The sequence below is a fragment of the Schistocerca nitens genome, chromosome 2, assembly GCF_023898315.1.
Source record: "Schistocerca nitens isolate TAMUIC-IGC-003100 chromosome 2, iqSchNite1.1, whole genome shotgun sequence".
Lineage (NCBI taxonomy): Eukaryota > Metazoa > Arthropoda > Insecta > Orthoptera > Acrididae > Schistocerca > Schistocerca nitens.
Window position 1 is genome coordinate 119,251,303 of NC_064615.1, and position 16,136 is coordinate 119,267,438.

Genomic DNA, 16,136 nt, shown 5'->3' on the forward strand with positions numbered 1-16,136 from the left:
GCATCCCTGCACACGCCTTTTTTTTATGTTTAACTACTGGAAGTTTGATTGTTATCTCTCTGTCAGTTATTGTTCAGTGCTGTATTGAGTAGAACAATGTGTCGCACAGTTCATCAAATTTTGAGATGGCAGAGTTAGAACAACAACACATCTATGTTAAATTTTGCATGAATCTCAAGAAGAACCTGTACAGAGACACACCAAATTTTGCAGGAGGCTTTCGATGATGAGTGCTTAAACCATACTCGGTGTTATGAATGGTTCACATGGTTTAAAAATGGCCGAACAGAAGTTAAAAGATAACCCTCTTTCACAGTGCCCTTTAACATCTACTGATGATGCTCGTGTCAGAAATGCCAACGAAATTGTGCGTTCCGGTGGAAGACTGACTTGTCTATTTCAGAAGAAGGCCTTCTGGCTGAAAGCTTTCATGTTTAATAGACTTTTCGTTGTGCCTGTCTGCGACTTGGTTTCTCCTCTGTATTGTGAGTCGCTTTTTGTAATATTGTCATTATTCTGTCCTGGATTTTTCGTTGTTTTAGTATCCATTAAGAGATATATGTATGGACATTTACCGTTTCTTTTTCAAGCCTTCCACGTTACTCAAAACCAGGGGACCACAATCTGTTGTGGGAACAGTGCTGCAGATTTTGCACTTCATTGAAACTCCATGAGCAAGTCTGTTATTCTCAACTTCCCCCAGTGGGTTCACCACTCTTTGGTGAGTTTGTGCTTGGGTACCCAGGTCCCAAGCCTTTGCAGTACCTCTTCCCTTTCCGTGCTACATGTCTGTCCTCCCTCCTTTGAGGAACATGTCATGGATATTTTTGGGAATTCATGTTCCAGTTTCAATAGCCGAGCATCGGAACAGTCCCTCATCTGTTTTTCTTTCATTATTCATCTCTGCTTCGGCGTTCAAGGTTTCACTTTGTTTCTTCTTCCTCCTTATGTGCTCCTGAAGGCCGGCACATGCATTCGATCCGTAACAGGTGACTGGGTAATGCATAATTCTCAGCCCCAGATCAACAGGTAGAGCTTGCATGGTACAGGCCAGGCCGAGGAGAGATGGTTGCCTGAGCTGTTACCTTCTCCTCTCTGTCAGGAGTTCGGAAGGTGTGAATAATCACCCGAGGCGGGTGAGGGCCCTCTTAGGGGACTCCCAGTTGGAAGGAGCATGGCATCATTGTGGGGGATTTTTTTCACAATGAGCCAATCATCATCTGAGCCTAGGTCTATGAAACATGAGCAGAATGAGGTTAAAGATTCAAAGGCACTCTCAGCTGCCTCTTGGTTCCTCATGGTATCATATATTAAAGGTGGTCAGTCCTTTGCTACAGTTAATCCTTTATTTTTCAGGAAGATGTTGATACATTTGCAGACCCTGTGAAACCCTGCTCTCTCTTATATAATGGGACTTTACTTCTGTAGACCAGTTTTGATTTTCAAGCCCAACAACTGCATACAGCTTCGCTCCTCCACAGCTATCCCATTTTTATCGAGGCCCATCATGCACTGAATACTTTGTATGTTGTTATTTACACTCAGGTGCTTGATGGTTTGACCAAGGGAGAAATCCAAGCTTACTTTTCTGATCAGGGGATCTCTGCATCCATCGGGTAATGAAGAAGGTTGATACAATGTTGGTGCCTACACGCATTCCTTTTTCTGATGTTTGATCTAGTAATTCTTCCATCCAAGATCAAAAAAGGCTATGAAATCATCACAGTCTGACTGTACATTCCAAATTCGATGCATTGCTACCACTGTCAGTGTTACTCGATGAGCAGGCCACACAGGATATCAGAGTGAAGAGAAAAGTACCTCACTCTTTCGCTCTCATGTTGTTGGCTAGTCGAAAACCCTTATTTTACCATTTACAGTACCATTCTTGCTCCACCCTTACTCCACAAAGGACATGGCCACGCAGATTTGCGACCTCCAATTTGGTATTGCAGTTGTAAAATCGCCCAATATCACATAGTATCCCCGTCTTCTTCTCCTAAAGATTTGCAACAATCCATCAAATATTTACCCCCATGATGAAATCACCTGCTACACAAATGGCAGGCCAGGAAAGGACAGAAGGAATATTCCAACGAGGGCTTTCTATGTCCCTCCAGCCGACAACTGTGCTTGCCTGCCAACTGTAAAGGCTCTAAGGAATTGACTAAATGCAAACGACTTTCTCCTTCCCAGACTCAAAGATCCTCTGAAACGGTGTGTCTGCATGATACCCTCACCCAGTTGACCTCCATTTCGCTGATGCACACTGCCTACCGTTTTTTTTTTTTTTTTTTTTTTTTTTTTCCCCCCCCCCCCTCAGGCCCATCTGTGAGAATGCCGACGCCTCTGTAGATTTCATGGAACAGGATCCTCCAGCCTCTGTGCTGGTTTTCAAAGGCTGACACTCCACAACTGCCGAGGTGACTACCCTGTATTTGTTCCCTCCTCCCCATTCCCCATTATGACTCCTGTCCAGTGGAACATTCAAGGCATTAGGTCCATTAAGGGGGAATTACAGCTGCTCATGGAATGGGGGAAATTGCAGCATTCGGTTGTTTTCTGCCTCCAAGTAACAAAATTGCATCTTTTGACTGCTTTGACCTCTTGCGTTTCCTTCCAGCTTCACTCCTCCTTTGCAGCCTTCACCAAACGTCATTTCCCCAGTTGTGATGACCCCATAGAGCACCTTATGAATGTTACGCTTACCGCCACAGAACAATCCATACCTCTCACCTCATCTTTCCTACACTGTGTCCCAGTCCCATGGCAGCACGATTCACACATGGGAACATGATCTCTGCCTTTTTAACTGTCATCCTATGATGGCGAACTGTATTCTTTATAAGCAGTTGTGTGTGCAGAGACGTTGCGTTCTTTGAGATAGGAAAAAAGTTAGCTGGATCTCATTTACCAGTTCTTTTAACTCTCTCTCTCTCTCTCTCTCTCTCTCTCTCTCTCTCACACACACACACACACACACACACACACACACACACCTGTCATGCAGGGCAACCTCCATTGGCTCTCTGAGACGAAGGTCTATTCCGCGATTTTCAGCCTGACCATAGCAGATAATGTCATTGTGGGCCCTGTAGCTAACTCTAACCACTTAGGCCGCTATTTTGTGGAGATTTTCTACCCATTATCACCTCGCCTTCCATCCTTAGAAACAAGTGGGGAAGTCTTGGGTGATATCCTTCTTCTCTCAGAATCGTAAATGCTACTACAGTGCCACCCTTACTATGAGGAAGCTGGACCATGTTCTCACCTCATCCCATCCCGATCTTCCGTCCCTGGGCCGATGATCACCTTCAGATGTTGCAGCACATTTCTCTTGTGGGCAAGCACTTTCTCCTTCATACTTACAATCTCATTTTGGTAGGTGGCATGTTTTCCAGGCACTGCCGTGAAGCCAGTATCAAATCCATACCTAAGCCCAGTAAGTTATTTACAGTAAGTAACTGTAAATCACAAATGCTGAATTACTACAAAATGAAAAGCCCTTGTAACTTACAATTTTTTAAAAAATTACATGGTTTCTAAATTTTGAAAGTTCTTGGAAATATGTTCCCCCCCCCCCCCCCCCCAATTTAAAATTTACGGTCTAGTAAGAAGTTTTCATGACAAATGTTCATAAAAACACAAAATATTAAGATATACAGGGATTAGTGATGTAATAATGAAAGATTGTGCAGAAACAAGGGAAAAAGTAGAATGTTAGAATCCAAAATTTCAAATTGTACCTGTCTGACACGTGGCCTCACACGAGAAATCTTTATAAGTTGGGTTAAATATGTAAATATATGTGTGAATTGCATGTACTTTTTACTTAGCTGAATATGATACACTAGCATACAAAAGACGAACACTGCAACACAGTCAAAATTTCAAAAAATTGTGGAGCAGTAAAAAAAATGTCATCTGCTAGTGGCAACTCACAACGCAAGTTAACCTCGAAAGATTTAGTGGAAGTTGTATGCGAACTCGGAGTGACTTATCTTTTGAAAAATTGAAGAAGTTAAATCTGGTATCAAATCGTGATGTAATATTTCTTTTTGTGCCAAATAGAAATGGAATGACAAAAATCGACACAAAATAATAAATTATTTAAAACACAACATTAATTAGATCACTTTAAATATTATTTACACTCCAGATTAAAAGTATGGGCATTTGTTGTCTGATTTTAGTATAATAGAAAGATTAACATCTAGTAATTTTGCCCAGATGTCGTACATAATTTAATAAACAGTTGTTTCCATCTACATGCCTTTAAATTTAATTCTTTATATTTCCTAATTTCATAACCTTGAAAATTCACTAGTGGCAGCATTAGTTTTCAGCAGCCGAAATATACTAATGAACTCCACAATGAAATTTTTACTCTGCAGCAGTGTGTGCACTGATGATATGAATCTTCCTGGCACATTAAAACTGTACATTAGACTGAGACTTGAACTTGGCACTTTTGCCTTTCATGGGCAAGTGCTGTACCAAATGAGCTACCGAAGCACAACTCACGATGATCTGCCAGGAAATTTTGTATCAGCACACTCTTGTTGCAGAGTGAAAATTTCATTCTGTAAACTTCCCCAGGCTGTGGTAAGCCATGTCTCGACAATATTGTTTCTTCCAGGAATACTACTCTTGCAAGTTTGCAGGAAAGATTCTGTGAAGTTTGGAAGGTAGTTGAGACACTGGCGGCAGAAAGCTGTGAGTTACGGTTCGTTAAATCAGTCTGTAGGGCATTTGCCTGCAAAAGGCAAATGTCCCAAGTTTGGATCGCTTTCTGGCACACAGTTTTAATCTGGCAGGATGTTTCAGTACTAACAAACTGCTTTCTGCATGCCCTCTTCCACTTTACAGCATTACATAGTTTCTGTTCTGTTACAAAGTCAAAATGGTATGGTAACAGTTTTTTTTTTTTTTTGCGTGGGGGGGGGGGGGGGGGAGTTATAGAAACCCTGTCCCTGACTTTTTCTTGGCAGTGGTGGTGTTCAGGTGAGAAAACAGGGAGGCCCACAGCCTCTGTAAGTTATTTAAATGCCCAACATTTTGGTGTAACTGTTTTTATTGTGCAATTGCAGTTTCAATCTATATGCTATTGCAAGTATTTTCTTCTTCCTGAAACATTCCTGTTTGTGGAGGTTCTTCATAGAGTCTCTTCCAGTTTTCTCTCTCTTCCCCGACAGTGTACGGCCCCTCCCATTATAATCCTTGTTGGTTCCCATCACCCTTCAACTGATCTCGTCGTCTTGTTCATGGTCTTCCAGTTGGCCTGCAAAGAGCATTGACGTATAATAAGGGGAGGCGGTGCTACAGACTTTGGCTGTACATTGATCCGAAGCTGGCACCGCCATGAAAGTAGCCCCTAAACATTTGCAGATTGCTGTCGACAATTGCTTCTTGTTCCAACGTTATGAGAAGGAAAGTTGCTACTCACCATGTAGTGGAGATCCTGAGTCACAGGTAGGCACAACAAAAAGACTCTCACAATTATAGCTTTTGGCTATTAAGGCCTTTGTCAAAATACACACACACACACACACACACAAAACTGCAGTCTCAGGCAACTGAAACCACACTTTGTGTACATATGTGTGTGTATTGTTGACAAAAGCCTTAATGGCCGAAAGCTAAGCTATAAATGTGAGTCTTTTTCTTGTACCTATCTGCTACTCAGCATCTCCGCCATATGGTGAGTAGCAACTTTCCTTCTCACAATATTGTTACATTCCATCCTGGATTTTCCATTGTTTGATTGCATCTTGATTTCTGCTGTGTCCACACAACAGTTGCTTTAAATAGTAAATATCACACTGCTTTTGTGAATAACTGTGTGTCAGGAAGGCAATTCCAGATTTTTTTTCTGGCCTTCAAGGCATGTTTGATCCAGTAATAGGGTGCATTTGGCCTCTTTAATGTAATTTGCTTTTTGTTACAGCTTTTGAATAACCAAAACCTGAAGTGTGTGGTAGGAAGAGGCTGCTTTTGTTCTTCAGCATTTTCCTTAATATGGAATGATTAAACTGTTGTTCAGTCTTTGTGAACATGTTTTGCTGTGTTTGGATGGTTTGCAATATTTCCTTCTCACAGCATTCAGCCAGAGTGCTCTTAGAATTGTGTTGATAGTAAATTTAAAGTCAGATTACCTGGAATGAAACCACTATAGTAAAAGTAACCAGCACAATTAAAATTCATGTATATAAAAGAAAATATATCACTTGAACAAGTCCATTTGTGAATGAAATGTGGTTCATTATGTGAATGACATGTGGTTCCTTACACTTTAGTCTTTAATCATAATGACTAGTATATATGTAAATGATGTAAGCTGGTGTGTGTATATATATATATATCAAAATCCACCAGAAGCTGATGTTTGGGCTACTAACATGGCAGATATTGACAACTCCCCTTATTCCTCGGACTGCTTTATTGCAGCTCTCCATGCTACTGTATCCTGTGCAAGCTTCTTCATCTCCCAAGTATTCATCTCTCGGTCTCCCTCTACGATTTTTACCCTCCACGCTGCCCTCCAGTACTAAATTGGTGATCCCTTCTTCTAGTCAGGTTGTGCCACAAACTCCTCTTTTCCCCAATTCTATTCCATACCTCCTCATTAGTTATGTGATATACCCATCTAATCTTCAGCATTCTTCTGTACCACCACATTTCGAAAACTTCTATTCTCTTCTTGTCCAAACTATTTATCGTCCATGTAGCATCTATTTTTGTCAAAAATCACATCAGTTTTTTTGTTTGTAAATGATTAGTTGCACAAATTTAAAGTGTTGTCACACTAAATGGCTGGAATATTTGCTTAAAAAAGAGGAGGAGGAGGAGGAGGAGGAGAAGAAGAAGAAGAAGAAGAAGAAGATGATGACATTGTTTCTTTCCACCCAGTTTAATGTCTACAAAAGCTGGAGACTATTAATTTCTACCTTTCGTGGGCATTCGTAGTTATGCAACCCTCACATGACAGTGCAACAGATACAACTGACAAGGCTGTTAATGTAGAATTACAACTGAAAGTAACTTCAGTTGAACATTAGGGAAAGAATTTCAGCATTGTCAGAAAAAGTGACAGATTTTGTTTTCCAATCACTATAGTGGCGGGTGCTGATGCTGTATAGTGGCTGCTGGCCGCAAGCATAAACAAACTAGAATGTTGACCACTGGAGTAGTAGAATGTTGACCACCGGAGGAGAGAGAACATTTCAGAGATACAAGCCCTGCCTCCTTCTTGTAGGGCAGCGGCGGCCTACACCTGTGTTCCGCTAAAGCAGATTGACACATTGTCACGGGAATCGCCAATCCCATCTCGTTTTGCGAAGTTTACAATCGAAATCCATTATGGGCCAGGATTAGTCATTTATCTCATTTCAAAGTAAGAAAACGATGAGCACGCACAACTCAAAGCATTCGGAAACAGCTACCGCGCAGTTTCTTGTTGAGGTTGGGAGAGTATTGTTAACGAGGTAGTTCAGGCCCGATCTCTAGTGGTATTAGACACAACCACAGTTCAAAACATCCACTACCTAACTTGCCATGTTAAAAGTGTCCACATTATACCAACTTTTGAACTTAAGCTAAGAAACAAAAAATGCATTTCTTTGTTATAAAATGTTAGGTCCCACGCCTGAGTATTACATTGCATCACACAGTAAGTATCTTAAGTAGACCCACAATGGGTGTGGCACCAAAGAATCAAGTACATTGCTATGTCGTTGCATTTGTGCACTTTTTATTTCACGAACTGGTTCAAATGAACATTATCTTTCCAAATAGGGCTCTGCCAGGTGATGTATGATACCAGTAACTGAAAACTGCTTACATTTTTTTATATTAATATGCAGAAAATAAAGCTGTTTAACTGTGTCTAATGGTAGTTGATGGTTGGAGAGATGACATCACAGTCACTGCTACCGTATTTACTTGAATCTAAGCCGCACTTTTTTTCCGGTTTTTGTAATCCAAAAAAACCGACTGCGGCTTAGAATCGAGTCCAAAGTAAGCAGAAGTTCTGAAAAATGTTGGTAGGTGTCGCCACAACTAACTTCTGCTGTCGAATATATGTAGTGCTGCACTGGCATGCTTTGCAGGCACAAAGATAAATACCGGCGCCAAAACCTCCGCGTCAGTAAATAAATTAAAAAAAAAGGTGGAAGACGACATTTCTTCTCCGCCCCGAGTTTCGACCACTGTATTTTATACATTATCCAATGAAGTAAATACAAATTCCATGACCGATGACCTCGCTGTCTAGTCTCTTTCCCCAAACCAACCAACCAACAAATTACGTATTGTTCATATTCGAATGTAGCAGCATTTCAGTGTACTACGAAAATTCGACTGGCAAGACTGTTTGGGATGTTTGTCAATATGGCCAACTCTACGTTCTGAATTTTTTCCTACCTGTGAGAAGAGATGGTTGCAAATAGGAACTTTTATGAATTGTGAATCATATGCAGTATTCTCTTCGCCATAAGAGTAATATGAATATAAACATTTTGCCATGTATTCTTTCATGTTTGCTGCTATCTCATTTAAATCCTGTCTGCCTAATAAACTACAAAACTAGGGTGAGACAGCAGCAAACGCGGAAGAATATATATATCATGTCATGTTTATATTCTTATGCCTAATAGTGATACAGTCAGAAATGAAGCAGCATTCGACTAGATTTTTAAATCTAAGATGACTCTTAATTTCTGTGCAGAATGTAATGTACTAAAGAGGCGCCTGCAAAGATTTTCAAACCGAGAAAATTTTTCGCTAAAATCTCGTTCAGAACGTCTTCCATCATAAGCCCTCTATTATTTGGTTCTTGTTGATCATTATCAAAGAAAGCAGCAGTGTAAGTAACAACAAATAGCAGTCTCTTGCCATTGTTTTGCTAATGAGACGATTCCTCTCTTTTTTTTTATTGTAAGCGGTGGACAAGCCGTAAACACTCATTATCAGAATGCGACAAACAATTCATGACACTGTACAGTAATGCATTTTCAGCTTAGAGTGACGTAAACACCTATAACAAAGAGATCGGCACTTACCAGATCAAAGCAAAATAAGCAATCAATTCAAACCAGACGAAGTACGTGAAAAAGGAAAGGTACCCGTATAAATACGGACGGAGCGCGTGGCGCATAGCAATGGCTACCTAGTAAAGCTTAATTGCTAAGCTTACGACTCGAACATACTGTAGCTGTATCGTCATTCATTCCACCTAAATTGTGTCTCATATTACAAATGGACCAACTTTGTTTCGATTTGGTGGTGCGGCCTAAAACTTTTCTCTCCCCCTGAATTTCGAGTCTCAAATTTCAGGTGCGGCTTAGATTCGGGAAAAATTTTTTTCCTCGATTTCGAGTCTCATTTTTCAGGTGCGGCTTAGATTCGAGTGCGGCTTAGATTCGAGTAAATACGGTAATCTGCGTAAATCAGTTATGTTGGCCACTGATGCAACATATTTATGGATTGTGTTTACCCGTTCGTCATCAGCTAAGGGCTGAAGATGGTGCATTGAAGTGCCGAAACTGGTAGCTACACAATAAATGACTGCATAAGGACAGCCGTAGGTGTTTCATTTTCTTACAATAGTGAACGGCTATAGTCTTCCGGACCTCCAGTTGAAAAGGTGGGCATACAAAAAATTGTACTTGTAATTGTCCAGACACTGTATACGAATCATGCCTTACCGTTGTTATGTATGTCTTCTTGCACTGCTTAACAACAGATGCCACATGTGTTTGCAGTTTATTCCAGACTGAATTGTTTTGTCAGAATAGGTCAGAGTTAATTGTTGGGTTTGCTCTGCATGTTGCTGCAACATTATTGCGTGGCTCTCAATTTATTCCTATAACTTCTGTTTGCAAGCCTCTAAAGATTGGTTAATGGCTGCTTTACTAGTAGTACTGAATTCTATTTTAAGGTTATCCTGTATATTACTAGTAGGTATGACTATTTCCAGCTTAATTTTTGTCTGCCTTCTTTTCACTCATAACTAATTTTGACAACAAAAGGCCATATAACATACTTGTTTGAGTCTCAAGTTGTTTACTTTGTGTAGGTTCTAGTTTGGCAGTGAACGAGAATGTTCCTGTACCTCGCTCACTGATGTTGCTTCAGTAATCTTTTCTAATTGGATACTTCCAGTTCAGATGTTTCCCCGTACTCATGAATTTGTTTTTGTGTTAGTATTAGCATACTTGATTGTATGTTGTTGCTTAACTCAGACTACTTGGATGCAATTATAGAACCCCGTTAATGTAACACTAATGCTTTTAATACTGTATGTTGAATTTGTGCCACTACATTAGGGGCCAGATGTAAGGGGTGTGAGTGAGAGGGAGGGGGATTGCATGTGTGTATTTTGATGTGTTGACTGCTGGCAGAACTAACAATAGGCTTACTTGTGTGCATGGGGGTCCGTTATTCAATTCCAGAACTGCTCCCATTCCCTGGTGGCATTGCTAAATTCACCAGCTGCTGAATAATGTAGAACTATTTGTAAACATGACCACAGATGCTATTGTTACTCATTCAGCCATTGTAAAGATTACTCCAAAGAAGATAAATGCCTATTCTCACTTTGAGATACTGATATTTCCTTTACCAGGGGTTTGACATTAATGAATCTCATATCTATGACTATATAATCTTAAAGTTCATCAGCCACTGTAAACATCACTCTTAAATGTTACCAGTGTTGTCAATATATCACATCAGACTCACTTCGACTCTCGATGTATATTTTCCTCCAGCCAGATATCCAATAAACATAAGTTACCTGGAGACTTAGGATATCCCAGAGGATTCACGAAATCACATGTTCTGTCATTTCAGTTTCTATTATTTTCGATTAATGAATTAATATTTCATGAGTGTTACATCTGTTGTCTTCCTGAGTAACCAATAACAATGATCATGTTAGACAGCTACAGCATATATAATTATTCCATGAAAAATACACTTGTCTACTGCATTTAGATATTGCATTTCTTTGGCACTTTGTGCCCACATAGTTATTGTTAGGGACCAGAAAAACTCACATTTTTTGATATTTGTGGAATAGATGCAAATTCTGCCTTGAATTGCAAAAACACAAAGTTACTTAATAGATGCTATTTCATAGTGGATTGTATCCATATGAACTATTTTATCAGAATATGGTTATAATAGAGGGAAACATTCCACGTAGGAAAAATTTATCTAAAAACAAAGATGATATGACTTACCAAATGAAAGTGCTGGCAGGTCGACAGACACACAAACAAACACAAACAGTGTATGTTTGTGTTTGTTTGTGTGTCTGTCGACCTGCCAGCACTTTCATTTGGTAAGTCACATCATCTTTGTTTTTAGATAAATTTTATCAGAATAGATTGAAATAGCTTTATTTTCTACATGCAAATATTGAAAATGTAACCAATTTTTGGTTACTGGTATTTTATATTATCTGGCAACACTCAGTTTGGAAAGATAATGCGCATAAGAACCTATTTGCAAAATAAAAAGTGTGTGAATGCAATGATGCAGCAATGTGCACAGTGATCTGGCACCATGCCAATTGTGGATGGTTGAATGGTCTGTTTAATTTAGTAGTACTCAGCCACAGGGTCTAGCATTTTACAACCAAGAAATATGTACATTCGTTTTTTAGCCAAAGCTAAACCCTCAAAATGGCAAATTAGGTGGTGGTTGTTTAGAACTGTGGTCACATTGAATACCGCTAGAGGTCAGGCCTGAACTACTTCATTAACAGTAATCTGCTAACCTCAACAGGCAATCCCCAAATGCCTTGTGTAATGTTTTGCTCGTGGTTTTCTTTCCTTATTTTGAAAAAAGTAAAGCGACTAATCCTGTCAACCATGGGTTTCAATTTCCACACTTACAACACCAGAAGAGATCGACGATCCCTGTAACAATGTTCAGTCCTGCTGTAGGCTGCTGCCCTGCTAAAGGAAACTGGGGCTTGTTTCCGTGCACATCTCCTCTTCCATCTAGTGATCAAAATTCTAGTTTGTTTACACTCACAGCTATCTGCCACTATAGCCAATAGCACCTGCACTCTGCACCATAGCAACTGGAAAATGAATCTGTAACTTTTTTTGGCTGTGCTGAAATCCTTCCCCTAAAGTAAAAACAGAATTACCACATGTTTGGTTCGACTTCCATGCTAAGTATCTTGTCAGTTTAGTTTCTACAGTTGTCAAGCATGAGTTGCACAGCTATGAAAGTCTACTTGTCTTTCCCACCTAATTCGATGATTACAAAATCTGCAATGTCCAGAAACACTTTAATTTGGTGACACATTCAGTTCATTTGTGGGAAAATACTGCTGATTTTTAATAAATCAATCATTCTTGAAAACTTAAATACGGCCAAACCAAGAAAATGAAGGCCATTTTGGAACAAAAAGGTGTGAAATTTTTGCAAAAGCAAACAGTCCAGTCAAAAAGTTTCCATTTGGCACACAGTCAGTTTCAAGGAACTAAGGCTTTGTTCGTCTTCATCCGTGCAGCATGATAACCTTTTGTATTAGTGCATCTAATCATTTACAAACTCAAAAAAATAGAAATAGATGTGAATTTTACAAAAAATAAATGCAAATTTTGTCACAAGTAGATACATTTCCCTTTCCCTAGTTATTACAGATGCCGCATATTGTAGAAACATGGGACACTAAAAGGGACATGTGTCAAAAAAAAGGATGTCGCACAGTGTGTAATGTTTGTGAACAATATGGAAAGGCAATGCCTTTTCAGCATCATTGCGTCTCAGTAACAGTTTTCTTTCTCTCACTTAACATTGTTTCATTAAGTATGATGGGAAATTATGATAATGAAAATCCGGGTGGAAATTAACATTTGGGATGTGAACGGCCCGATAAAACATGTTGTAAAAAGCACAAAACTGTTGATTCTAGGAATGTAGAAGTGGGGTTACACTGTGCATACTGCTCTTTGCCTACTACGTGTTACCTTGATGTTTTTTATTATTTGTTTATACATGCTTTATAATTGCATATAGATCAGAATTGCAGTAGCATAATAAAAACAATTAAAGCTAAAAGCAGAAGTTATTTAGAGTGGCCATACATTTTGACTTGTGGTAAGATTATCTTCTGTTTTGGGGAGTATTTCTCAATAAGTGCATCACAGAATCTTTTAAGCCTTGTTTACACAAGAGTGAGTGGATGTGAACACAAGCAAACTGGGATTTTCAGAATCTGTTTACTACTAGTCACTGTTGTTATCTTTTACGTCTTGGCAAATGTTTACATTTGAGTGAACAGAAGAGAATGTGAGAGAATGAGCACTGAAGCATGCAGATGGTGCATTACCAGTTCTCTGTCCTTCCCCATTTCCAATGTAAAGCGAATGGCACAAGGGTTTCACTCTACACAGTGCTAGTCAGTCATGATGCCAGTATAAGCTTCTTTTGATGATTTCCTGAAAGGCTGACAATCAGCAGAATGTGAATGTGAACCAAATGTTGTTTCTTCTTGCCCATCTACCATTTATACCAGAGAGAATGCTCATTCATTTGTGTTCAGTAGGGTATAATTATTTTCTGCTCTTCGCCAGATTGGAGAGAATAAAGCAGAATGGGTACCCCCATCTGCTTAGAAGATACTGCAAAGAACCTTTTTTTTTTTTTTTTTTTTTTTTTTTTTCTGAAATGTCGTGAATTTCTTTCAAGAAGTATTCTGCTTTTTGGCTGTAATTTCATGGTGAATGAATGAAGTTTTTCTGAGATAATTTGATTAAAAATGTCCTTCAACTAAATGTTTTGACCTTGAAGATACTGTCCTAAATTACTCGCCACACCACCTCATGTGGTGGATAACTTCACTGTTCATGATGTGGGGATGTACAGTTGTCTCTATAGTGATGATCTTGTTCCACCTGATATACTAGTATTAGTAGTAGCAACAATTTTAGTAACTGTTGAATAATCTTGTGATTCTGTCATACTGTCCCATCAGGTAAAAGTACCAAGTTCTCTTTGTGGAGGAAAATCCACAATTGAAAATTAGAAGTTTAAGTTATAAAACATTTGTTATCTTTTAACATAGTCATCGCAAGCTGACAGAGTTGTGTGAAAATTTGGTAACCATAAAGTTGCTGGTGGGTTATTCCATGCCAAGTGGTCTAGAGCTACCCACATGACCATCACAAATTTTGATGAAATTTTGTATTCACAATGTTCCCAATAAACTAATTCTGTACTTCTGGATATAGCCTTTGTTTAGCCTCGTAGCGTGGCTATCAACAGTGCACCCATGGGTGCATTAGAATCCAAACAAAACGCCTCTAAAATCATCTACAAATGATTTAGTAGAAGTAGTCATCCACATTTCGTCAGTATGACTTAATGTACGTGTTTGAGAATTATATGTTTCATAATTAGTACCTATAGTAATTCTAGTTGTCATCTGAATTACCATTTTAGCATTTACAAATGAATTTCCTTCTGTAGGAGTATTATTTGGTACAGGATTAATACCTAAACTGAAACTAGGTATTTGAGGTGCTCAATGAATTTCATTTAATTTACCGATTTCCTGACCTTTTTCAATACACTGGTCATACACAAATAATGTTATATTATTAGATATTGGTTTTAATTTTTCGTTTTCTTCTTGCATTGCAAAACCAGATGGACTTAACATTTTTCATTACAGTTGAAAAAGCAGGTCTATTCATTGAACCTAACATATATGTATCATCTGCTAAACCAATACCATGAGCACGCCGTGCTGTTTTAATTATACCTATTTGTGGCTTGTAATTCCATGAAAAAATTTCTGACTTATCAACTGCCCGACTTGCTATACCTTGTGAATATATTTTATTTAATAATACTGGTCCTCTTACTTCATTTTGTATACTCCACATATTCTTTTTTCCTGAACCATTATTATCAAAGGGTATAATCTATGAATCATAATTAGGCCAGTTACGTACTACTGTTGTACAAGAAGGATAATTGTTATATCCATCTCCCCACATAATTTTTGATACATATTTCTTTCCCTTAATACCACTAATTAACATTGGATTAGTAGATGTGCTACTTATTTCAACTATTTCATGAGCAACAGCTAAATTTCCATCTTTATTATAAATAATAAATGGTACATGTGTTATAGATCCTGATCCACTTAATGTACTACTTGTGGAAAATGAAGCTTCTAATCCAACAGGAATTAAACAATAGGTATAGATTTAGCATAACAATAATCAAGTAAACTATGAAATTGAGCTTTAGATAAAAATTGACTTAATTAATTAGAATACCATGAGCTGCAGACGTAACATACCGTTTACCATAAATATTACCTTGAGCATCTTTAATATCTTGCCAGCTGTGTCCATAGCCCCATACTTGGAACAAATGAGTATTAATAAACTGTATATCACCATTTTTAATAGCATCTACAGTTTTCCACATAAAAAACTTTGATGACTCATCCACACTATTAGTATCACCATCTGTACCACTGTCTCTATTTACAGAACGAATTTGTGCAGAATATTCTTCAGCCATTTCTATTTCGTTACGTGAAGTTTCCTCACGTGGTTGCTTATGTTCTGCTGAATCAGGCTGAAGATCTTCTTCAGCTTTCCGTTTTATTCCAAAATGTTTATCTGTTTCCTCAATAGGTGGAGTGTTTAATTCGCTACTATCAGATGCTTCTTGAATAACGTCTCGTGGCTCTTGTGGTTTGTCATCTAATTTAGAAAACATATCAACAATGGCGCCAAGCACCTCATCTGTATCAGTAGCAGCACGTGTCACAGATGTAGCTGCTCTTGAAGCATTAATTCTTCTTATTGTAGCCCACGGTAAAGAACGAGTTGCACCTGTCTTTTTGTCCTTCCATGTTTTCGACTTAGAGATTATGTTTCCATTGTCACTGCAATACAACTGAACATCTGCCGTCTACTGAGTCCTTTTATACCTATATCTGTTTGGATAGCCTTGACTGATCACTTGCCAACAGCAACCCACGCCCCCCCCCCCTTCAACTTTGTTACAATTATTGCCTATAATTAATTTTTATTTATTTATTTTTACGTTGACTGAAGCGGCGAGTGAAAATTTGTACCAATGTCAGGAAT

The 16,136-nt window shown here is 38.7% G+C and overlaps 1 protein-coding gene across 2 annotated transcripts in view; it reads left to right on the forward strand.

The window, feature by feature from the left end:
- Window positions 1-16,136, forward strand: part of LOC126235799 (transcription factor Dp-1) — a 197,274-nt gene that overhangs the window by 162,698 nt on the left and 18,440 nt on the right. The gene's annotated exons all lie outside the window — the stretch shown is intronic.